Here is a 24989-nt window from a genome sequence, read left to right on the forward strand (position 1 = left end):
CGTAATTCCTAAAGTACTTACATGCCATCTCACCTCCAGGCTTGGCAGCTTATTTTGGTACTTCTTGTTTTTATAATTTTGCGTGTCAGAATTCAACATTTTGGACAGCTACACTTCTCAAACAATACTAATTTATTTGCACACTCATTGATTTGCTCTTGAAGTATTTATCGGTACCTTCTGTATCCCTACCCTCATCCATCTCCCAGGCTGGTTGCAACAGAGGGAAGTCACTTCTAAACCACTTGTGTAGGCAAAGTCTTTGAAGAGGAGGAAACAAGGACTGCAATTTCCTTGTGCAGTGAGCTATCCTGCAATATTATAACATATTCAATATTTAACGACCTGCAACTCAAAATGAGTAAGATAGAGGTTCTGTGATTTAAGTGCAAATTAAGCTCTCAGAAGTGTTAAAATATAGCCTTTGTATGTAATTAATGAAGCAGCGAGAATGTAAATATTATGTAGTAATTAGATGTGTCAGTGGTAAAACTGAGGTAACCTGTGATTTATTTTCCTACATCAGGAACAAATTTTAAAACAAATATAATAAAGAGCAATTACTGGTTTGTGATTGTAAATAAAGTCACATGTTTAAGACTTGAAGCTTCACTTACCATATTACTAAAAAGCCATTTCAAACACTGAATCTCTGGGGAGTACTTCAGTCTGAATTATTAGAACTTTCCAGTGTAAGAATATTTCCTACTTATTTCACGTTTAATTGTCCCAGGACCATATTTTCAGGGACATACTTTTCTGGTTTCTGAGCAACTTAAATGTGGACAAACTATTGGCTCATTTATAAGCTTATAAAATATGATTTTGACAAAACAAGGCATATTATGATTATGTGATTAACAAAAGGTTAATTCCTTTTAAAGTTATAATAAATCAGTTGATACCAGAACATCAAAATCTGTCAAAAGCACAGTTTGCATGCTCTTTCAAGTGAATGACCTGTTACTCATTAAGAGAAATAAGAGGAGTGTTATTTTCAATTAGAAGCTCAGGATTTCCCGCTTTTCTTCTGAATGTATTAGGAACAAGATAGGAGCAGATGGACTCAGATAAACAAGGCAAACCTTCAATCTGTTCTCTCCACATGTCATTTGCAGCCTCTCCCTGTGCTCATTGGGTCCCCAGGTTACCCCGTGCCTCTGAGTACAGGGGCTTGGACACATTCTCCATCACTGGCTCTCACCATTCTTTCTGCTGAAACAACCCACCTTCCTTCTTGAGTTTCTTGGTCTACCTTCCACTCATCCTCTGGCCTCACCTAAGATTATATTCTTCCCAGCGAGTGTGTACCTGCTGTCCTTGGGGGAGCATGCCCACCCACCCTGGGCTCCCCCTGCATCCATGCACAGTGTAGGTGCTACAGTCACTGCTACAAAGTAGGGTCTGTGGAGGGAGAATCAGGATGAACGGGGTGAGTGCAGTAGTTAGGGAAATTAGGGTTTGGCGTGCAATACCAGGTGGGCTGGATTATCTGGCACAGGGCATGAGCTGAGCACCCAATGTACATCTGGATAACTAAATCTATGATAACATTCACAGTATGGACCTCCGGTTTGTTTCTTATAAATCATCTGCCCTGTTTTGTACCACAGGTCTCCAGAGACTTTATGAAGTATCCGTTGCTCAGATTTATTAGTTTTCAGGGGTTTTCTTAGGTCCTTAATATTTGAAAAAATCTAAAGTGATCCATGAACCTGATTCTTAGAAAATGTTTGTACCCAATATTTGCAGATCTTTTTTTTTTTTTTTTGCAAACTGAGGTTCTGGCCTTAGTCAATATTTGTGGGTAACAGCATAAGTTCTTGCATTATCATTTATTCACCTTCAAGGGTTACCTGATATTATTGCTGAAATAAATAGAATTTAAAGCTTGAAATGAGGATATTATGGCAGTAAAGGATTGACAGTGAACACTGAAATCCCCATAATAAGCATTTGGTGATACAATTACATAATAGCCTGAAACATGGTCACAAAATTGTAATACTCAAAAGAGAATCTGTTAGTCAATTATGAAAGAGGTTCTTCCTGGTGATGTTAGTAAAAATAGAGCTCTCTGCCATGCCCCCTGCCTACACTCTCTGTTAAGTCTTCACTAAAATGCAAAATGAAATGTGAACTCTGAAAAGTAGCTGTCTTCATTATCTGTTGCTGTACAATAAATCACTCCCAAAATGGAGTCACTTAAAAACAACCACCATTGAACACAGGGGACCCCTTCCCGTGTCACCGCCTTGAGTGGGAACAATTTCCCTTCACCCCAGAGAAACCCAACCCCTTGGTGCTGCTCCAGCCTCCACTGACTGCTGGGAACTGAATATGCATGCCATATTTTTAAGTGAGTATACAGTATAATTTAATGTTTATTTTTGTAAAAATTTTGGCTTCCATCATTAAGTTTCTAGTATTTTAATAAACCATAAACTCTTTTCAGTGAAAACAAAAACTTTCATTAAAAATACAAAATAAAAATGACTACCACTGTACAACTTAATATATTTTGCTTCATCTAAGGCTCAGGGCTAGAGACACCTTAATGAAGAAACGACAAAAAACAAAGCAAACCTGTCCTTTCCTGCTTTTAACACTAGGCAACCCTTTAGATCATATTTAGAATGGCAGCCTAGTCAGTCTCCATTGCAATTAAAATGCTGTACTTGAGACACAAATAAAAGGCAAAAGGGAAACTTTTGTAAATAATTTGAGAAGAGATTGTAAAGAAGGCATGTGAATTATACCAAACATAAGAAAGCACTGTCCAGGAGAAGGAACCAGTAACAGTGGTCTCTTGAGAGATGAAAATAAACAATATCTATGGTTGAGTTTAGAGCCTAAAACATGAAGTGGGGAGATAAAAGTCTGAAATAGATTCTCAATCTTCTAGAAGGCATCTGGTCAGTTATATGAAATAAGTAGGCTGGCTCTCGATACTTTACCAGTAATTGAAGTTTGCCAAATAGTAGTGAAGAAACTTGGTAGAGTATGTGAAAAATAAAGATTACTTTATCAGATTACTACCCTTATAAGTTCTTGCTTTGCAAGACAAAGAATGGAGAATAAGCACCAAACCTGAAGTAGAAAGGTCCAACCTGGTCAGACATGGATCGCAGTGCAGGACGGTCTTCACCCACTCCATCAGATTTTTCACAGTGCACTTTCTAGGGTCACGTCACATGTCTCCGTTCTGGGGATGGGGGCAGAGTTCTTCCATCTCCAAGTAATCGCCCCTTCCAATGCTTACCCCAAATCCTCACTGAAGGGTGCCTGGGTGGCTAAGTCAGTTAAATGTCCAACTTCTGCTCAGGTCATGATCTTGAGGTTCCTGACTTCAAGCCCCTGTTGGGCTCTATGCTCAGAGCTGGGAGTCTGGAGCCTGCTTCAGATTCTGTGTCCCTCTCCTGTTCCTCTCTGGCTTGTTCTCTCTCTCTCAAAAATAAATAAATATTTAAAACATTAAAAAAAAACCCTCAGTTGAAAGCTTACCTAATTACTTCAATATACATTTGAAAGGACTCAGAGGAAGCCTCCCCAAATATGCCACTTTGGCGTGTGTGGCTCTTTTTGAGCTGAAGATAATCATGGCCCAGCAGACTCAGGAAGAGCTTTTTGTTTTCCTTTCTCCTAAATTCCCCCAAAAAATGTAGACAAGGGGGCCTGTACCAGGTTAAGTAATATATATTACCTAACAGGTGCTCTTTTCATCTTTCCATGACTTTTCTTCCTCCCTTCGAGCCCCATCCATTTTCCTTAGCTCAGGATGGCCCATAAGCCTCAATTGCCTGACTGCTGTTGAGCCTCATGTTCCTCTGGGGCTTTCGTCTGTGAGTAATTGGATTTGTTTTTCTCCTGTTAATCTGCTTTATGTCATTTCATTTATCAGGTCAGCTGCAGAACCTAGAAGAGAAGAAGAGAACATTTTTCCACCTTACACATTTATAACCATGTATTATAAATTTCCTTAGCACTGGTTTGAAATCACAAACAGAATATTCAGATATAGGAACAGTGTTCTGTTTTCACGTATTCATTTAAACAACTAACATTTATTTGATGCCAAGCTTTATTCTTTCAAATAAGAATTCTCATAAGCAATCAGGGAATGGATCATTCAGTCAGAGGAAGAGTTGATTCATGAATGTTTTGCAATATAACTTGATGGCCCTGAAGAGATATGAACTTGTATAGACAAATAACACTTCTCAAACTTCTTCTGTGCACCTAACATCGTGATTGCTGTTGAGGTTGCTAAATAACTAGATAAATAAATAATTACTTTGTGAAGATTCCTATGACTCTTGTTAGAGAAGTGAGTAACAATGTATCAAATAATTTAAACAATGTTATAAAATATAATTATACACTTTGTGGTTATGGCAGTTTAGAAGCAGAAAGTTAGTGACTATTACTCTTTCCTTATATGCTGTGGATCTTGAGCTTCAACAGAAAGGCAATAGTGTATATAATAACTGAAACCGCCCATGTTACTGGTCATCTGCATTGTCCACTCTCAGCTGGAGCTCAGGTAGGTAACCAGCCACACTGCAATGCCACACTATTTTTTACTGCTCTTCAGAGTTTGATATTTTTCCAAGTCTAAAGCCTTTACTGGGTCCAAATATAATATTCTAAATTAGTACATTTGGAAATTTCTGCACTAATACCTCTGGGAAAATATACAATTCTCTCCATAATTTAGAAATAAATGCTTCAAATGTCTGTAACTTCCACATATACATACATGTGGCCATGGGGACCACATTGTTTAAGTACCTTATCAAGGTGCTTTATTGTCAGAATTCTGTAATGTTCACAGTAAGCTAATTAAAAATGAATAGGGAAAAAGTAATGATTGCAATATATTATATAAAGTCACAAGTCACAGGCAGAATTTGTGATCAAACTGGAAATGAACAACACTGTGAACTTCAGAATCAAACTCAGTATTTGTTTTGCTCAAACTTTGAAATTTTTGTGTTTTTTTCTTTTGCCTCTAAAACATCAATATGTCAAGGATCAATGAGAGGAAATTCCGTGGGAGTTAGAGTCAGCTCAGAAATGTATAGTTCATGTGAACCTTGCCAGGTTAGGTTACTGGTTCTCATGAGCCCTCGGGAAAGACTCCTCACACACAAAAAAGACTTGCATCCAGGTAACCCCTCCTTATGTTCCAAAGATAAATTAAAACAAACATACAATCGAAACTTGAGGTCAGTAAAACTGACATCCCTTGATCAAAGGTCATTTATGTTGTTCGATGAGTCTTTGTCTTCTCAAAGATTACTGTGAATCAGTCCCCAAGAACTTTCTGAAAACTGTAATGTCAAGATTTTACCTTCTCTGAATTTTTGAACTATAAGAAGGTACAAAGACGAGATGAGATGTTTTAATAGTATGCAGTCTCTCTGTATGACATTTAATGTAGTACAATGACTTTTGCTATAAAGAATATACAAATACAATTTTTCAAATATATTATTGAATAATTGATTAAATGTGAGTTTTATGTGTATTCTTATTTAAAATGAAAACATGGGAACAAATGAAAGGCAAAATGATATGGTATTTTTATATACCTACAAATATGCTTAAAATGAAACAAAAGGAAAATACTAGGATTCAAAGTTGACAGCTATATGAAGCAGTCAGAAAGTTCAGATGCTAATGATGTGAATAGGAATTAATGTGACTACTTTCAAAAACCACTGAGTCCTATCATCTGTACCTGCATGGACAGACTCTGCAGACCTCCAAGAACGCACACACATAGGTTCAACAGCCACAACAAAGCTAACTGGGACATTTATAACAATCACATCTGTGTATCTGACAATGGAAACTAACTAAATATGCATAAATAAATTGTATTATATTCATACCACAGAACACTAACCAGTCATGGAGAATACTCAAGTCATAATTAGACACAAAGTATGAAGAGACTTCACAAACATAATGTGGAGACAAATGATTCAGACAACGCGATTCCATTTGTAGAGCTTCAAAAAAAAGAAAATTGGTGCAATAGTAACAGAAGCCTTACGGGGGTTATCTTTGCTGGGAGGCAGCTGGAGACAGGTTAGGGAAGACGAGGACAGGATCTTACATGTGAAGCATTATCTGTCTCCTCTACGGGACTCACAGTCAGTTTTTGAAAAATTTATTGAGAGATAAATTATAAATTGTGCCCATTTCTGTTTTAATGTAACTTTGCTACAAAAAGCTGAATATTACAAGTTAGATTTTCCGTGATATTTGTTAGAGGAATACAAGATTCAAAATGTGTCACTTCAGATAAAATACGTATTTAGCCTAAAGTGAACAGCTGTCTAAATCTGTTAATTGATTCATATATTAATTTTAGATGCCAAGTCCAGCCTCAATTTCTGGATTTGGTCAATCAAGCCGACACAGATTACCTTGAAGATGTGGTAAGTCTGTGTAAATTCTACAAAATGTTTTGCCTGACTTTTCTCCAAGAGGCAAATCTGTAAGAGAAACCCAATTGGAGTGAGATTGTGCTCTGATAGTAATGTTCAGCTCTGGCCTCGTCACCAAGAAGCCAACTCAAGGCCAGGTCTACAAGGAAAAGTGGCACAGAAACCTTGTGCCCGCCCCAGGCATATGCAAGCATATATGTGGACTACACAGACTTAGAGGTTTTATATGAAGAGTGTGTCGCCATTACATTACTACTTTTAGTTTCTGTGTAAATAATTTATTTGTATTTTTAAATTTTTTTAATGTTTTTTCAAAATTTATTTTTGATCTCTCAAAAAGATCAGAGAGAGACAGTGCAAACAGGGGAGGGTCAGAGACAGAGGGAGACCGAATCAGAAGGAGGCTCCAGGCTCTGAGCTGTCAGCACAGAGCCCGACACGGGGCTTGAACCCATGAACTGTGAGATCATGACCTGAGCCAAAGCCAGACGCTTAACCGACTGAGCCACCCAGGCATCCCAGAATTTATTTGTATTGATAGAGATAAATTTCAACCCATACTGACTTTTCCTGGCCTTTAGTTCATTCGCTATCCCTTTTTGAAGAGAAAAACAAATGTGTTAAAAAGTTATTTTTCAAAATGCTGAAGGACTCAACAGTTTTATGCTTCTTTTATAAATTTAATCTATTAATTTGTCAAGAATATTGCAATTCTGTGTTTATGATTGCAATTCTTAACGTGTGTGTGTGTGCGTGTGTGTGTGTGTGCACGCACATGTGTGTAAAATATGTGCATATAGTTTACTGGAGCAACACCACCAGATTTCAAAATAAAAATCCAACATTCTTTCACACTAAATGTAAAACAGTTCCAAAATTATGAATTCTCTGAAGCATTTGCTTTTGCTTGACTGAAGCAGCTTTTTGATCCTGGGAGAGGCCACCTCGTCCACCCTGGAGTGAGCTGCCAGTGGATATGGCCTTCTCTCAGTCTTACCCTGGCTTCTGGAAGAATCTTAGCTCCACTTCATTACTTACCTTCATACACATTTTGTTCTACCAGGACATCTAAGATTGTCTTCACAGTGGGTATTTCTTGCTTTTGTTTTTTGTTTGTATTCTTTTGTTTGGTTTTCAAAGAACAGAAGAACAGGGCTCTTCAATCTGTTTATATTTTTAGTCCAGAAAAATAATTTCTCAATCAGGAAAGAACAAACAGATCTGGTTCAATATATACAATGGCAGGGGGCTATGAACATAAGAAAGTTTATGTCCATTGACATTTTAATAAGTTACATGGTAGAAGGTGTCTTTTATGCACTTGGCATTCACAGTTCATGAGCAGCTTTGTGATTCAGGGTTAGTGTTCAAAGGCAGACCATCAGGAAATGAGAACACACGTCTCAATAGATAAAAACAATTTAAAATATATTCTCAATACCTTTAGATGCCTCCTGAGTTCCCTGAGGGCAGGTACCCAGAATGCCTTGTTCTGCATCCCCTCAGTATTTGGTAAGATATAGAATTTTTGTTTTTTTTAAACACAAGTTCATTAGCTGTGGGATTTAAAATTTTATTTATGGAGTACATGGCTGGATCAGTCCGTTAAGTGTCTGACTTTAGCTCAGGTCATGATCTCGCAGTTTGTGAGTGAGACCCGCATTGGGCTCTGTGCTGCCAGCTCAGAGCATGGAGCCTGCTCTGTCCCATCTCTCTCTGCCCTTCCCCCACTCACACTCTGTCTCTAGCTGTCTCAAAAATAAACATTAAAAATGTTTAAATAAATAAAAGTTTATTTATTATGTTATTATACAAATACACCCTAATGTAGGGATTCACCGAAATGAATGCTTACCTGAGTTTTGGCTTGAAGAGTAATTTTGTTTTTTCTTTCTTTTGATTCATGTTTTTAAAATAATAGGTAAGGTTTTGTTTTGTTTTTTTCTCATATTAGATTTATTGACATATTTTTGCTTTGCTTGGTTTTATGTATTAAAAGTAATTGCAACTTTCAGGCTGACTAAACAAACATAAGCAAGTTGACTCATATTAATTATTAATTAAACTTTTTATTTTGAGATAATTGTATATTTGCATGCAGTTATGAGAAAAAATGCTGAGATCCCTTGTACCCTTTAACCAGCTCCCCCCAATAACATCAGGGTAATAGTCAGCTTTTGGGAAAATTCCATCTCCACAGGAATGTCACACACAGTCTTTCCTCCCCATTCTCACTCCTCCCTCCTCCCCACTCCTGACCACTACTAATCTGTTCTGCATTTCTGTAATGTTTTTCATTTCAAGACTCTTGTTTTCTATTAAACTGCATTTTATTTAGCCTTTCTCCACTGGGCTGTTTCCAGTTTGGGGCTATTATGAATAAAGCTGATATAAACATTTGTGCACAAGCCTTTGCATAAACATTAATTTTCATGTCTCAGAGATAAAAGATCAAGAGCACTGAATTGTACAGCAGTTCCACATTTACTTATATTTAATGTCTATCCCACTGGTGATGGTCTTGGTGAGAAGTCTTGACAACAAGCAGATTGATCACCCTTATTTTGTCTATTTCAGGATGTCCCTGGCAATTCTAGTCCCTTTACTCATAAAATGTTTTTACCTTTATAAGTTTTAATTCTAGTTCTCTTGCCTTTCTCCTTCTGTATCTGCAACATATCTCACTGGGATTTAGATAGGAATTGCATTAAACTTGCATTATTAAGGGAGAATTGGCAAACTTACTATTTGAGCATTGTAATCTATAAACCCTTTTGTCTCTCCAAATTCTTAAATTTTAAAATCTCTGATTTCTTTCATTAGAGTTTTGTAGCTTCTAGCAAACTGGTCCAACACATATTTTATTAAATTTCAACGTAAGTATTTTGTTTATTTGAATGATTGTAAATGGAATCATTTTCTTAAGTTTATTTATATATTTTGAGAGACAGCAAGAGAAGAGACAGAAAGCAGGGGAGGGACAGGGAGAGAGGGAGAGAGATAATTCTAACCAGGCTTATCAGTACAGAGCCTGATGTGGGGCTTGACGCCATGAACAAGAAGTTCATGACCTGAGCCAAAATCAAGTAAGGTGCTTAACTGACTGAGTCACCCAGATCCCCCAGTATAATCATATTGTTAAGTTTGGTGTCCATATAGTAATATTAATGTTAACTCTGGGATACAGAAATACAATGGGCATTTATATGTTTATCATGCATTCTTGGCCCTGCTGAACTCACTTGTTAGTTCCAGGAATTTTCATAGATTCCTTGGGACTTTCTATGGAGACAATCATGTTATCGCCTAATAGAAAGTTTTCTTTCTTTCTGTTTCATGTGTATACCTTCTATTTCCTGACTTTCTCCACCACCTCCAATCTCTTTGTTAGGTTGTATAAGGGTATTGACAGTGTACATCCTTACCATACTTCAAATGTTAGGAGCAAGCATTACACCTTTCATCATTAAGTATAATGTTGACTGTAGGATTTTAAAAATATTTTTAATTTTCTAATGTTTGGTTTTGAGAGAAAGAGAGACAGAGTGTGAGGAGGGGAGGAGAAGAGAGAGAGGGAGACACAGAATCTGAAGCAGTCTCCAGGCTGTGAGCTGTCAGCACAGAGCCCGACATGGAGCTCAAACTCATGAACAATGAGATCATGACCTGAGCCAAAGTTGTACACATAACTGACAGTGCCACCCAGGCACACCTGGGGGGTTGTTTTCTTTTTTAGACGATCTTTACTAAATTGAGAAAGTTCCTCCCTATTACTATGTTTTCTGAGAGTTTAAATCATGAATAACAAAAGTCACAATTTCGATGTTATGTGAATTATATCTCAGTAAGAATAAATAATTAAATAAGTTCTAAAAGAATTTTCACAATTTTATTTGTGCTTAATTGGTACTATCATATGGTTTTTCTTTAAGTATTTTGATATGGTACACAACATTGATCAGTTTTAGATCAATATAATTGATTTAACCTTGCATCACTAGAATTCACTGTACATGGCAATGGTCCATGGTATAGTTTACATTCATATGTTACAAAAGTATGTTTCCTAATATTACCCTAACGTTGTTTTGTGTGTCTATAATCATGAGGATTACTGATCTAAAATTTTCCAGTTGTTTTGTTTTGTCTTTGTCTAGTTGTGATACCAATACCAGAATAATAACAGTGTCAAGAAATGACTGGGAAATGTATCTTCATCTTCTGTTTTCTGGAACTAATTGTATCGAATTATGTTAGTTTTCTTTTAATAAGTATTTCATAAAGCTCACCAATGAAATTATCAGGCCCCAGAAATTTCTTTTGGATAGATCTTTAATTAGAAATTCAATTTTCTTTAGTTGCAAAGCTATTGAGGTGAGAAATAACCTGTCACTGCTTTGGGGGGGTGATTTGTGTCACAAGAGTCCTCTTTGAGGTCACTTATGGTCCCCCATGTCCAGCTGTGTATTACAGAATTTATACAGCACATTCTCATCAACCCCTCACATAGTCCTGTGCACCCGGGCTCATGTTACTTCTGGATTGAGGACTTCTACAATTCTTTGTATTTTTTTTCCTCTTACCCATCCAGAGATCATATCTTTTTAGTCTCATGATCACTTTTTCCCTTTCAAGGTGTTGTGTTCTTATAGACCCTTTATTTATCTTTTCTGTGCACCTTATACGACTTTTTGGACCTTAGACGTTTTGCTGGGAAAAGCCCTCAAGACATGAAGGCAGCTTACGTTGCTCTCCCCCTGCCTCCTATTAGTTAATGCATTAGAGATGAACACACATACTTAAATCGGGGAGGGGGATAGGGAATCAAATATTAGTAATTAACATATGTATTTTAAATCTTCATTGTTTTCATCATAAGCCCATTAAATTGTATGGATAGTATGGAAAGAGTATGTAGACAAACATTATTTGATGAGAAAAAAATAAAACACCTTTTAATATCTTATATCCAGTTGTGCAGGCAACCTGTTTTTAGCTTCCACTAATTTCCTGAGGACTGAGATGAAGGGATTGGATGAGAGAGATATGAAGATATTTTCTTATTTTTAATTCCTAATATTCCAAATATTAAAGACTTTGTATGTTATATATTATTAATGCTCTCCAAATCCAAAACATTCTAGCAGACTCAATTCCTTTACTTCTTCTGAGAGCATATATATTGGTGTTAGGAAATGTCAGCAGCTGAAGGGAGAGTAGAGATTGTTTGAGCTAACCTTGTTTTGAGGAAGAGAACATTGAGCTCCAGGAGAGAAATGACAAAAGGGAGCCAAGTACCAATCCCCTGGTGTGCCTTTTCACACACTGACTCCTGTTTGAATCAAAGTATGTCGGAACAGAAGCAATATTAATTACATGTGACTTACCCTTACAAGAATTAATTCTGAATCCTGGAAGTACCTTAGCTGAAAAAATGCATTACCCGAATACTTCAGCCTTCTGATATAGTATAATTCTATCCTTTTTCATCAGTCAAGTAAGATAAAGGTAAAAAAATAGACTATTAAATATTGTAAGCTGCCTTAATTTAATATTATATTCCTAAATATTTTATTTCCTAACTTTTTAACAAGATGAGAAACCAAAAGAAATCTTATATCTTCATATTTTATGTCTAAGTTATCAAACGTGTTAGGCTACCACAGTATAAATAAGCGAGTTTATAACTAGCTTCCTTTTAGACATATATGCAAATGATATGGTTGATAATCAAATCAGACTCCATCCTTTATTTCTCATTGCATCACAATTTAAACTAAAGCATAATTTTATTTTATATACCAACAAAATTGTCATTCTGGCAAATAGCCTCATAATATACACTAAGACCATATAAAATAAATTATTATTATACCTACAGTGTGCACTGTGACATGACTTAGTAGAGCACTAGCTTACATGCCGTATTCTCACGCTGCTTAACAATTACAGGAAAACAGAAATGACGGCTCTAAAGAACAGCATAGAATTAGAAAGAGAAATTACTGTATATCACACTGCCATTTGATATAATGCACTGCAGCGTGCTGACAGTAATCTTAATGAGGACTACACTAGAGATATCAAAAATATATGTTGTCATCTATTAACAGTCATGGGCTCAAAGGTATTTATCTTGGGTCTCCATTTTCATGCTACTTTTAAAAGGCTCTTATTTTAATTAACAGAATGTTGAATTCCCATTTGAAAAGAAATTTGAATGCTAAATTACACCATCAATAAAATTCAACAGAGACAACATAATGAGGAAACACAGAAAATTTAAATGGTATTGAAATTTTGATTGTGAAGGACAAATTACATTCAACCAGGAGGATATATCGTCTGGTTCTGACATTCAAAACATATGCAAGATTTGGCCATTGACTCCCCAGGTGAAGAACCTGCCTTTGTGTACATCTACTCCCGTATGGTGAACAGGATGTATGGTTCTATTTAAATCCTCCAACAATCATATAATTAGTGGTCTATATTTGCTGCATTGTCAATGAAAAATCTAAATGTATCTTTCATTATTTAGGACTCTGTCAGTTAAACATATCAGGGATCCTCATGTAAATAATATAAGGCTTAGATTGGGAGTGAGGTTTGTTGACTAAATACATCCAAAAATTTGAATAAGTCAACACAAAGTCACAGAAAAAACTGGACCAAAAATGCACTTGGATCTCAAACACTGGTTCATCTAATTTATTTTTATCTATTTGTGTTAGTCTAGTCTATTTTTCTCATATTTTCTCTCTACATGATATAAACTTGGCAAACACCATCTTCCAAGTTTCTACTATATACCTTAAGCTTTTACTGATTTCAAATTTTTCAGGCCTTGGTAAAGTTTCTGGTTTTCCCAGCTTGAGTTTGGCACCTCTACATGACCAGGGATTCATTGGATAATGGAAAAATAAAGATATTTTATTGTGGGCAAAACTTTTAGGAGTAGCACAAAATTTTGGAGAGGAACTATTTTTCTCAGAGAAAGAAATAATAACCATATCAAATAATTTTTGCTTGGCACACATTTTTGGAGTTGCATATAAAACATATGCACACAGAGAAACTATGCTTGGATCTCAATTTAGGTTAATTAATTCACACAAAATTCATTAATGGGTACTTCCTATGTTGTTAGAAGCTGTGCAAGATGCCTGGGATTCCACAGTAAAGAGCACTGACAGTTTCTTTGCCCTCAAATAATACACATTGCAGTGCAGAGACTGCTAGACTCCAGACTAACAAGCAAATACAAATACAAAACAAACAAGAATTGAGCTGAAAAGTGGGGGAGTGGCTATATAACGTGGTGGGCCAAGAACATTCTGAGCACTCATCTAGTCAGTGAAAAGTGGAGAACAGCATGCACAACCGTGTAGGTTGGGAAATATAGCAATCTGTTCTATTGGGTCCTCATGAGTCCAAATAGCAAAATGCTTGCAGTTCTTGAAAAACAAACAAACAAACAAACAAAAACCCTTTTTTTTTCCTGTTCTATGCCTAACTTATAACAACTAAGTTACTAAGTAAATTATTGCAACACCTTTGTGGGAGGAACAGAAATATCAACTAAATATCCTTGCCATGAATTTTCATGTCCTTCCAAATAGGAATATGGGCTCCGTTTCACTATGGTTTTGTAGTCTACAAAATAACCGAGCTTCGGTAACTGACCATGGACAATGACTTCATAGGGGGCGATTTCACTTGGTCTCTTGAAAATCCACTGATAATCTGCTTCAGTACAGAGGTTAGCCAATAGTTTTGTTGACTGTCCAAGTATCATCCCTCTAAAAACAATGCAATCTATCAGTTGTCTCCATGACTCTCTGAAAATGGGCCCTGTCAACTGTCACTCTGATGTTGCTTTACAACTACATCTATTGTGCCTGCCTGGCTTTTGATATTTAAGTGCTATCACATGACCTCTCAGGTAACCAAGTCCTTTACAGCATAACCCACTATAAGCCCCACCTACAATGGGGAGCCGCCACTCAAAGACAGAGGAGGCCCCAACAACAGCACATTCCTATCACTCTGGCAAAGGGAGGGAGTATCCTCCAGGCTCTTCAGAGAATGCTGTTGGCCAGTAGAATTTATAACTTGATGCTGTATATTTACTTTATAATCCCCAAATCTCTAAGCCAATGATTCTTTCTTCACTTTCACATAATGTGGGAATTTCTATTTCATTAAAATGAATCAGGGCCCCTGGGTGGCTCAGTCGAATGAGTGACTGACTTCGGCTCAGGTCAGGATCTCATGGTTCCTGAGTTCAAGTCCCATGTTGGGCTCTGTGCTGACAGCTCAGAGCCTGGAGCCTGCTTCAGATTCTGTGTCTCCCTCTCTCTCTCTCTCTGCCCCTCCCCTGCTCATGCTCTGTTTCTCTCTGTCTCAATAACAAAAACAAAAAAAATAAAGTAAAATAAAATAAATCACTTTCTCCAAGCTTAAAAGAGAAACCCTGGCAGCATGGTAGCATTGCCTACTGGGATTATTGTCAGGGTGTTAAATTTTGTATCATTCGAGGGCTCTCCCACATCAAACCCTCCTCTTTTCAATTTTGTGTTCTCCCTGCTCTATCAAACATCCTCAAGATCCAGTCACAGCTTCTGAAAATACCTGAATCCTGAAACATTTTGTTCTTATTACTCCTCCTCCCTTGGAAATCCCAGCTTCGGTTCAGTCATGCCATGTGAGGTTTGAGTTCCATTACTGATCTAGTTGCCCATAAGGGACTTGAAGGTGAATCTTGAGGCAGAAAAACTTCGTTTCATCAGGTAGCTTCATGATCTCCAAATAAGGAAGGAAGAGACTATCTTCCAACAGGGGTGATGTGCCACCTTTGTAGGCTCAGTTAGTTCAGAGGCATCTTCAAGTAGAAAGTTCTCAAATTGGCCCTAAGCAGCTATCCACATACTAATCATTTTCTATTAGATCTCTGTTCATTTTAGTAAAATTGTAACATTAAATATTTACTGAAGGAGAAAGACTATCTAAAGCGAAAAGATTACATGTATAAACTCATATGGAAATATAAAAATGACTAATTAGCTAAATATGTTTCATTTCAAAATAAAAGGAAAGAAAAAATGAAATTACCTACTAAAGAGGTTTTTTTACAGTACAACAATAATCTCTTCATCATGAGTAGATTCTTACCACTCAGAAAACACTATAATGCATTCAAATATTCAAGTTAAATCATATATAAGATGATCTTATATGGCTTTATAATAATGAAAATAGATACAAGAGAAACGTTTGGCTAATTAACGTATGGTTAATTTGTGACAATTTGGTGACATTAGGACAAGTATTTTAATTCTCTGATACTTGGTTACTCATCTGAGAGTTGCCATTAAAAAAACACGACTACAAGGGAGCCTGGGTGGCTCAGTCAGTTAAGCATCCAACTCTTGGTTTTGGCTCAGGTCATGATCTCATGGGTTCTTGAGATCAAACCCTATGTTGGGCTCTGCCATGACAGCATGGAGCCTGGTTGGGATTCTCTCTGTCCCTCTCTCTGCCCCTTCCCCACGCACACTGTCTCAGTCTCAAATAAATAAAAAAATCTTAAAAAATAAAAAGGAACACAACTACATAGTGGTTGACTATGAATATCATATATAATATATGTAAAGTTCTCAATATATGGTAGATGGTAGGTCCTTAATGGATGTTTCTTCAATAAATTAATTTAAATTATTCAATTCAAAATAACAATTATGCCTATGATAATTATGAATGGCATTGTGCCTCTGTCTGACAGAATTCTCAGAAAAATATCTTGATTATACTGGGGAAGAACGAAGAAAAAAATGACAAATTTTTTACATTATTGTCTTAAACTTCTATTCCTAGCAAGTCTCAAGTTGTCAAATTTGTAATATATTCTGAGTAAAATGTGTTGATGCTTTCAGACCTTAAGGCACTGAACATTGACATATTTTACTGAATTCCATGCTAAAAAAAGTCTCTACAAATAAAAATAGAGGCTAAAATATAGATTTAATATATTTTATTTCTTTAATTAATTTATAAATTCACGTGCATATTAATAACCCTTTCTTTGCTCAGCAATAACCAAGGTGTTACATGTTGTTTTCATGATAATTTTATTCACCCAACCATTTAGAATCTCTCTTTGTATTCTAACTTTAGAACTAATATATGAGAATACACACACACACATACACACACACACGTGCATTACAAAACTTTATAATCAACCTTTATTTTTTAATAAAAAAGGGACTATCCAATTTAGTAATCCATCCACTGTATTCACTCACAGACACCATACACATTTGACAAGTTACATATTTGATAAGATTAAGTAGGCTCAAATAAATGTGTTATAAAATGTGAAGACAAAGTTACAGAAGAGAACTCCAAAGCTTGTTTTGGCAAAGGTGGCATCACTGAAATAAGTATATGACCAATCAAAGCAAAATCTTAAAATTCATCATGGTCATTTTTATACAAAATTCAATATGTGTTAGGTTAGTTTATTCAAATGCACGCTATGCCCTTTGTATATTTACCATCTCATTAAGTTCTACCTAGAGTAAGGAGACTTTATGCTATTATATATTATTTTAATATGGTGTTTTAGTGATTGTTGGTTTCTTGATGGATATTATTAAGTTTCTGACTACAATATGGATTTTAAACAAAAAATTAAGTTAATATGATATATATTATATTGCTCAACAGCACACAAAAGATGCCAATGTAAATTTTAAAAAACATATGTAATGGGGTCAATGTAGAAAAGGTAAATTGTCTTGGGTATTAAAAAAAACAACCTCTAAACATAAAATTGTATTATATACATTCAAATTCTATCAGTGCAGTATTTTTGAGTTATCAAATATATCAAATAAAAAGGGCTCCTCTTGTCACATCAGAAAGTGAGTTTCCTGAAGTGTGAGACTGAAGATCAACTCAAGGGATACTGCTAAACAACCTTAAGGAGTCTCTAAAGCCAATTAACTCCAGCAGTATTCTAAGATAACTTTTAAACTTCTGTACACGAAACAAATTCTGTAGGTATGAAACACTGAATGACAAATTGCCACTATCTACCTAAGGAACAGTACGCAATAAGAAGTAATACATTTTATTTTCATCCTTGCCATGATTTTCAAAATTCATAGGCTTTATTTTTCAGAGCAGTTTTCTCTTTAGAGAACTAGTGAGCAGTAACTTGAATTACCAGACACTCATTCCCATCCACCACCTCCCCATAAAGTTTCCCCTATTACTAACATCCTGCCTTGGGGTGACTTATTTACTTATTACTACAGTTGTTGAGCTGTAGTCCACACTACATTGGGGTCCACTCTTTGTTTTCTACAGTTCGAAGTGTTATGACAAATTCGTACATTCTATACCCAAAATTACAATATCATACAAAATAGATCCTCTGCTCTGAATATCCCCTCTTCTGCACCTACTCATTCTGTTCCCATCTCATGTCCCCAACCCCACCAACCAGAACTCCCTGGAAACCGCTGACTCTTTATTTCCTATGGTTCATTCCATAATATATGAATTTGGAATCAGACAGTATGTAGCCTTTCCCAACTAGCTTCCTGAACTCAACAATATGTATTTATAATACTTCCCATGTCCTTTAGTGAGCTCATTTAAAAAAAATCATTGAATAATATTCTATTATACAGATCTATCACACCTTGGTTATCTAAGCACCTACTGAAGTGCATTGTGGTTGAGTCAAATTTTTGACAATTATGAATAAAACTTCTGTAACATTGGTCTGCAGGTCTTTATATGTATATAGGTTTCCCACTTATTTGCATAACACAATTGCTGGGTCATAATCTAAGAGTATATTTACTTATGTAAGAAAATGTAAAATTGTCTTCCAAAGCAGCTGCCTCATTTTGCATTCCAATCAGCAGTGAATGAGCTTCCTTGCCCCACATATTCAGGAGGATTTGGTATTGTCAGTGTTTTGGATTTTAGCCATTCTATTAAGTGTGTAGTGGTATTTCACTGTGATCTGCAGTTTCCTAATGACATATGATGTTGGGCATCTTTTCATATGCCTACTTGCCTTCTGTATGTCTCTTTTGGAGAGGTATCTGTTCAGCTATTTTACTTACCTTTTAATTAGATTTTTTGTCTTGCTATTGTTGAATTTTAAGTGTTATTTGTATAGATTTGATAAAAGTCCTTTATTAGACATGTGTTTTGCAAATATACTGCCCCAGTATGTGGCTAGCTTTACATTATCTTTTTTTTTTTTTTAGCTTTTCATTATCTTAACAGAGTAGGAGTTTTAATTTTAAGGAAGTCAAACATATCAAGTTTTCTTTTGTGGATCATGCCTTCGGTGTTGTATCTAGAACCCATTGCCAAACTAAAGTCATCTAGATTTTCTTTTATGTTATCTTCTTGGAATTTTACAGTTTTGTATTTTACATTTAAGTCCATAATCCATTATGAGTTACGCTCTGTGCAAGATGTAAGATCTGTGTCTGGATTCATTTTTTTGCATGCACATGTCTTGCTGTTCCAGCACCATTTTTTGAAAAGACTACTCTTTCTCATTGAGTTGTCTTTGTTCCTTCATCTAAGATAAGTTACTATATTTGTGTGTGGTCTGTTCCTGGCTGTCCTGTTCCAATAATCTATTTGTCTACTCCTTATCCAATACTGTGCTGTCTTTATTGCATACCTGAATGATGTCTTAAAGGTGAGAAGTGTCAGAACTCTAACACTGTTCTTCAATACTGTGTTGGCTATTTTTGGTCTCTTACCTTTATATACAAAATTTAGAATCAATATGTAACTATCCATAAAGTAACTTGCTGGGATTTTGATTGGGATTGCACTAAACTTATGGATCAAGATGAGAAGTAACATCTTAATAATATTGAGCCTCCATGAACATGAACATAAGCATAAAATATGTCTCCATTTATTTAATTTTCTTTGGTTTTCTCCATCAGAGTATTATCATTTTCCTCATATAGATCTTGCACATATTTTGTAAGATTTATACCTTATTGGTTCATTTGTGTGGGGTGGGGGTTCATGTAAATGATATTGTGCTTTTGATTTCAAATTCCATTTGTTAACAGCTGGTGTATAGGAGGAAATAGACTTTTATATATTAAACTTATGTCCTACAGACTTAATAGAACTGGTTATTAATTCCAAGAATATTTTTTGATTCTTTGCAATTTTCTTCACAGATGATTATCTCATTTGAAAACAAAGACTTTATTCTATCTTTCCTGATCTATATAATTTTTATTTCCTTTTCTTGTCATATTGTATTATCTAAGACTTCCAGTACCATATTGAATAGGAGTGGTGAGAGGGAATGCCCGTGCCTTGTTCTTGATCAAAGGAAAAAGCATCTAGTTTCTCATAGTTAATAATGGTTGCTGTGGGTTTTTGTAAATGTTTCTATCAGGTTAAGCACATTAACTTTTTTTCAACTTTTTGGAGAACTTTTATCATAAATAGGTCTTGGATTTTGTCAAATGCTTATCTTGCATTTACTGATACAATCAGATGTTTCTTTTTAGCTTGTTGATGTGATGGACTACTTTAATTTGTTTTGGAATGTTGAACTAGCCGTGCATGCTTGTCCTTATAAATAAATTAGACAGTGTTCTCTGTGCTTCTGTTTTCCAAAATATATTGTCGGAGCATATGGGTGACTCAGTAGGTCAAGCATCCGACGCTTGATTTCAGCTCAGGTCATGATTTCACAGTTCATAAGATCAAGCCCTGTGTCAGGCTCCAAGCTGTTAGCAGATTCTCTCTCTCTCGCTGTCTCTGCTCCTCCCGTAATTGTGTTCTCTCTCTCTCTCTCTCTCAAAATAAATAAGCATAAAACATAAAAAATATTGTAGTACCATTTCTCACTTAATTTCTGGATCTGTACATTTCTGATAGAGTAGTGATAAGGTTTTGAAATATAATAATGTACTTGTCTATAACCTTTTACAGTTCTGTCAGCTTCTGTTTCATGTACTTTGATACTCTGCAGTGTCAAACTGAAGAGTAAAACAGCCTGTTATTTTATGAGCAAATGGATCTATTCATGACGAGCAGAGGACTGGCAATTTGGGACACCCAAGCTATAGCAAAGCCACAGTCAGTGAATCAATGCAGGGGATATTTACTTTCTAGAGAAAAGAAGAAAGTTGGGAGGAAGGGGAACATCCATGGTTGGAAGTCCACTGGAGAGAAGTGAGAGCTCCCAGAGGTGGTGAATCCTCACTGGCTGAGTTTTTCATTGACTGGGCCTATTGCTGGGCAAGGACCAAGTCTTCCTTCTTCCTCCTGCTGTTAACGTAACAGAGGACAAGTGGTCTGAGGTATCTCCCCCACTGATCCCCAGCTCCATTTTTAATGAGGTTTCCTTCATTCAGTTTATACTTTTTAGGCATATACACATTAAGAATTGTTAGGTGATGATGATGTATTAATCACTTTATCATGTAATAACTGTCTTTATCCCTGATAACCTCCCTTGCTTTGAAGTCTGCTGTGTCTGATGTTAATATAGCTACTCCTGATATATACTCCTTAATATAGCACAGTGTAACTTTCTTCATCCCTCTGCTTTTAATTTATTTGTATCTTTTTATTTAAAGTGGGCTTCTTTAGACAACTAACAATTGTGTCTCTTTTTTTAATTCACTCTGACAGTCTCTGACTTCATGTTGGTATATTTAGTCCATTTATATTTTATTTGATTATTTATATAGAATGATACTGACTGTATTTATAACTGTTTCCTATTTGTTGCCCTTATTATTTGCTTCTTTTTTCTATTCACTTTTTATGCCTTTTCTCATTTTAGTTGCACATTTAATATAACCTCATTTTCTTTCTTCATGTAGCATTTACTTATATTTCTGCTAATTTTCTATAGGGTTTGCTCTTAAGTTTGTAATACATACTCACCACTGATCTTGTTCCACTTTTACAGCACTTTTCCATTTCATGGGTATTTCAAGTAACTTATAAGAATTTATTCCCAATTCCTCCCTCCCATCCTCATGTATGTAATTTATTTATTTTATCCATGTTATATTCTCCCAATACATTGTTGCTATTATTAATTGAACATATTCTGTTAAACATATTCTGTTAAATTAAGAATAAGAAAAAATAAAGGACTTTACTGCTTTCATTTATTCCTAGGCAAATGTTCTTTTTTTATGTAGATCCACCTTCTCCTCTGTATTATTTTCCTTCTCCCTGAAAAAAGTTCTTTTAACACTCTTTCAAGTTAGGTTTTTTATTTTTACTTTTTAATATTTATTTAATTTTGAGAGAGACAGTGCACAAGTGTGAGAGGGGCAAAGAGAGAGGGAAACACAGAATCCAAAGCAGGATTCAGGCTCTGAGCTGTCACCACAGAGCCTAATGCGGGGCTTGAACCTACAAACCATGAGGTCATGATCTGGGCCAAAGTTGATGCTTAACCAAGTGTGCCACTCAGGCACCCTGAGTTTCAAGTCAATTCTGAAGGTAACAAATTTCTGCAATTTTTGTCTGTCTGAGAAAGTTTATTTCCTTTTCACTTTGAAGGTTAATTTTACTGGATACAGAATTCTAGATTATTGTGGGGTTTTATTTTCCTCTCATTTATATATTTCATTTAACTGTAGATGTTTTGCTTGAATTTCTGACTTCCCATTCTTGTGGCAGGTACTAGCTGTGGGTCTGAACAGGGAGAAATTAAATGTAACAGGTAACCTTATATTTCTTAAGTGACAAATACCTGTTACTCCCAAATCCAATTCCTGAATCCATGGCCACCATCATCTCTTTCTTTTGGAAAGTTTTCAGAACATAGCCCTGGTGTATTTTCTTGCAGTTCAGGGCACTACACCTAATTCAAATTCTTCTTATAAAGCAAATTAGAGTCAGCTATTCCCACTATCCTTTGCCTCAACTGGGAAGCGCTACAATAGAAGGCCAATGTACCAAACATTTTCCAGTTTAACTTAACCCATTATTGAATTAGAAAACAGAATTAGCTTAGAAAAGTATTGACAGTATTTGTTTCTATAACATATGAACTCTCATTTTTATTGTTTATGTAGATTGAAATTTGAAGAGATTAAAACATCTTTCTCTTGGATGATTTGATATTTTGTTTTATTTCTAATTAATATAACTGGTGACTATGTCTTAGGAGACTTCCTAAGACTTACTTCCAAGTTGAACTTACTACTGACACACTATCAAAGGGAACAACTGTAGGCCTAGGATGGGGTCCAATCACCTAACATAGGATTTGAAGACAAAGTCATTTAAAACAAAAGGAAGTTGATTCACACATTCTCATGCTTTCTTCCCTAATCTCTAATGAGATCTATCAGTACGTGAAGGATGAAAGGGTATCTCACATTCTTTTTTCCATCTAAGTACAGAGAAGTTTTCATCTGTCACGGAAATTTGAAGTAAACTTTTTCGCTTAACAGTGAGTGTCTGACAGCCACTGGTATCTGGTCTGTGATTACTCTGTCAACTTCTTTTCAAGCTTAAGGGAAGTATGTAAGGTACTGCAGCTCTCTGCAGTATGCAGTAACAATGAGTCCATACTTCCAGGGAAATTCGAAGAGCAACTAATATTATTACAAATATTCTAACATTTGGGAGGAACTTTTGATGTTCTGCACAGTTCATTTTTCCCCCAGTCTATGATTTATTTTTGGAATTAATACAAACACTTCCTCTTCTGGAATATTCCAAAAAAAATAAATAAATGCCAGAAAAATAATTTATGGACTAAACTTAAAATAAAAGCAAAGAGTAATTAACAAAAAGTACCATGAGGTTTTCTTATATGAAAACTATGACTCTCCAAGATGTGCTCAAAAAAATAGTAAATTTACCTTGGATTAATGGAAAGCATATTTTCAATGAATATATGATGGGATGGGGAAATTGTTGTGAAGTAATGTTAATTTTTTAATGACTATTTATTTTGTCAATATTAACCCAACTCATGAAAACACTCATTCATATGCTCATTAAATTTTTTTTAAGAAGGAAATACATTTGTATTTTAAAAAATGGTCTGCTGCATTGTGAAATATAGGTAAATTGTAGTTTTATGTCATATCTTTCTAGATTCTCCAATTTTACTCCATACATCTCTGAGTTAACCAAGGGATTCTGAGGGGCCCTTCTATAATTAGAGTGCATCTCCTAAACACATAAGGACACTAATTTTGTTTCAAGATAAAATTTCCATGCTTTTTGTGTGAGCAATCATAGAAGAAAACTTTAGTTATTTCAGGGATAGCTTTAATTTTATTCTAATTGTTTTATTCAAGTTAAAAGAAAATATTCCCTTCAGCATAGCTGGAGATTCAGTGTAATATTTTCTGCATAATTGTGAACTCATCTGTCACAACAAAAACAGTAGGAGGAGAGGTTAAGAGTGGGGGTCAGTGGTCAGAAAGATCCAGGTCAGAATCCTATTACAACAGGTTCCAGTTACATGGCTTTGGGCAATTGCTGACCCTACATAGTGTTGGTGAACATTAACTGAACCAGTGTATTCATACCGAGTTCTTAGTCTTATTATTACTGTAATCACATTAAAGAAAATTAAGCTTAACTGAGAAATAGTGAAGAATTTCTTTAATAATGTCAGTGTCCATTATGTAACACTTCCTTATATCCGTAAAAACATTGCTTCTCCGAAGTATACATTTTACAATATTGTTTTCCAGGTAGCTTGTTTTATTCTGATATATTAAAATGTTACTTCCCAAATTTAGAGACTTCCTAGTAAATACTTAAGGAGAAAGTTGTTTGCAGTATAGATTTTCATTTCTCCATTATCTCATTGTGCAAATGTTATCATTGGCTGACTACCAACTTTTTAGGTTGAATGCATCAGTAAGTATTGTCTGCAAAACTGGATTTACAAACTATACATAAATTATACTCCAACATTTTGGAAATGCCTTTGTAAAACAAAATGTAGAAAAAAGTTTATGCTGCTGCAAATGTTTAATTTTTTCAAACATAGGTCTTATTCATATATTTTGATAAATCATAATATATATTTGACTTAAGGAGCACCTGGATGGCTCAGTAGGTCAAGGGTCTGACTCTTGATTTTGGCTCAGGTCGTGATCTTAATGTTCATGAGATTGAGCCCCATTTGGGCTCTGCACTGACAGCAGTGAGCCTGCATGCTCTCTCTGCCCCTCCACTGTTCATGCATTTTCTCCTCTTTCTCTCTCACTCTCAAAATAAATACATAAATTTTAATAGTATATGTTACAATTGACTTAAACATGTAAAAGTATACATTTGAAAGTCAGAGAAGTAAATACATTTTACGTATCTTATTTAAAAATAAACTAGAAGTATATAATGTTTCAGAGATCCAGGGATAGGGAAAAATGCTATGCTTTTTTTAGTCTTATTTCTAGTATAGTTAATATACAGTGTAACATTAGTTTCAAGTGTACGATACAGTCACTGATTCACCAC

The sequence above is a fragment of the Suricata suricatta genome, chromosome 2 (genome assembly GCF_006229205.1).
Source record: "Suricata suricatta isolate VVHF042 chromosome 2, meerkat_22Aug2017_6uvM2_HiC, whole genome shotgun sequence".
NCBI classification, from domain to species: domain Eukaryota; kingdom Metazoa; phylum Chordata; class Mammalia; order Carnivora; family Herpestidae; genus Suricata; species Suricata suricatta.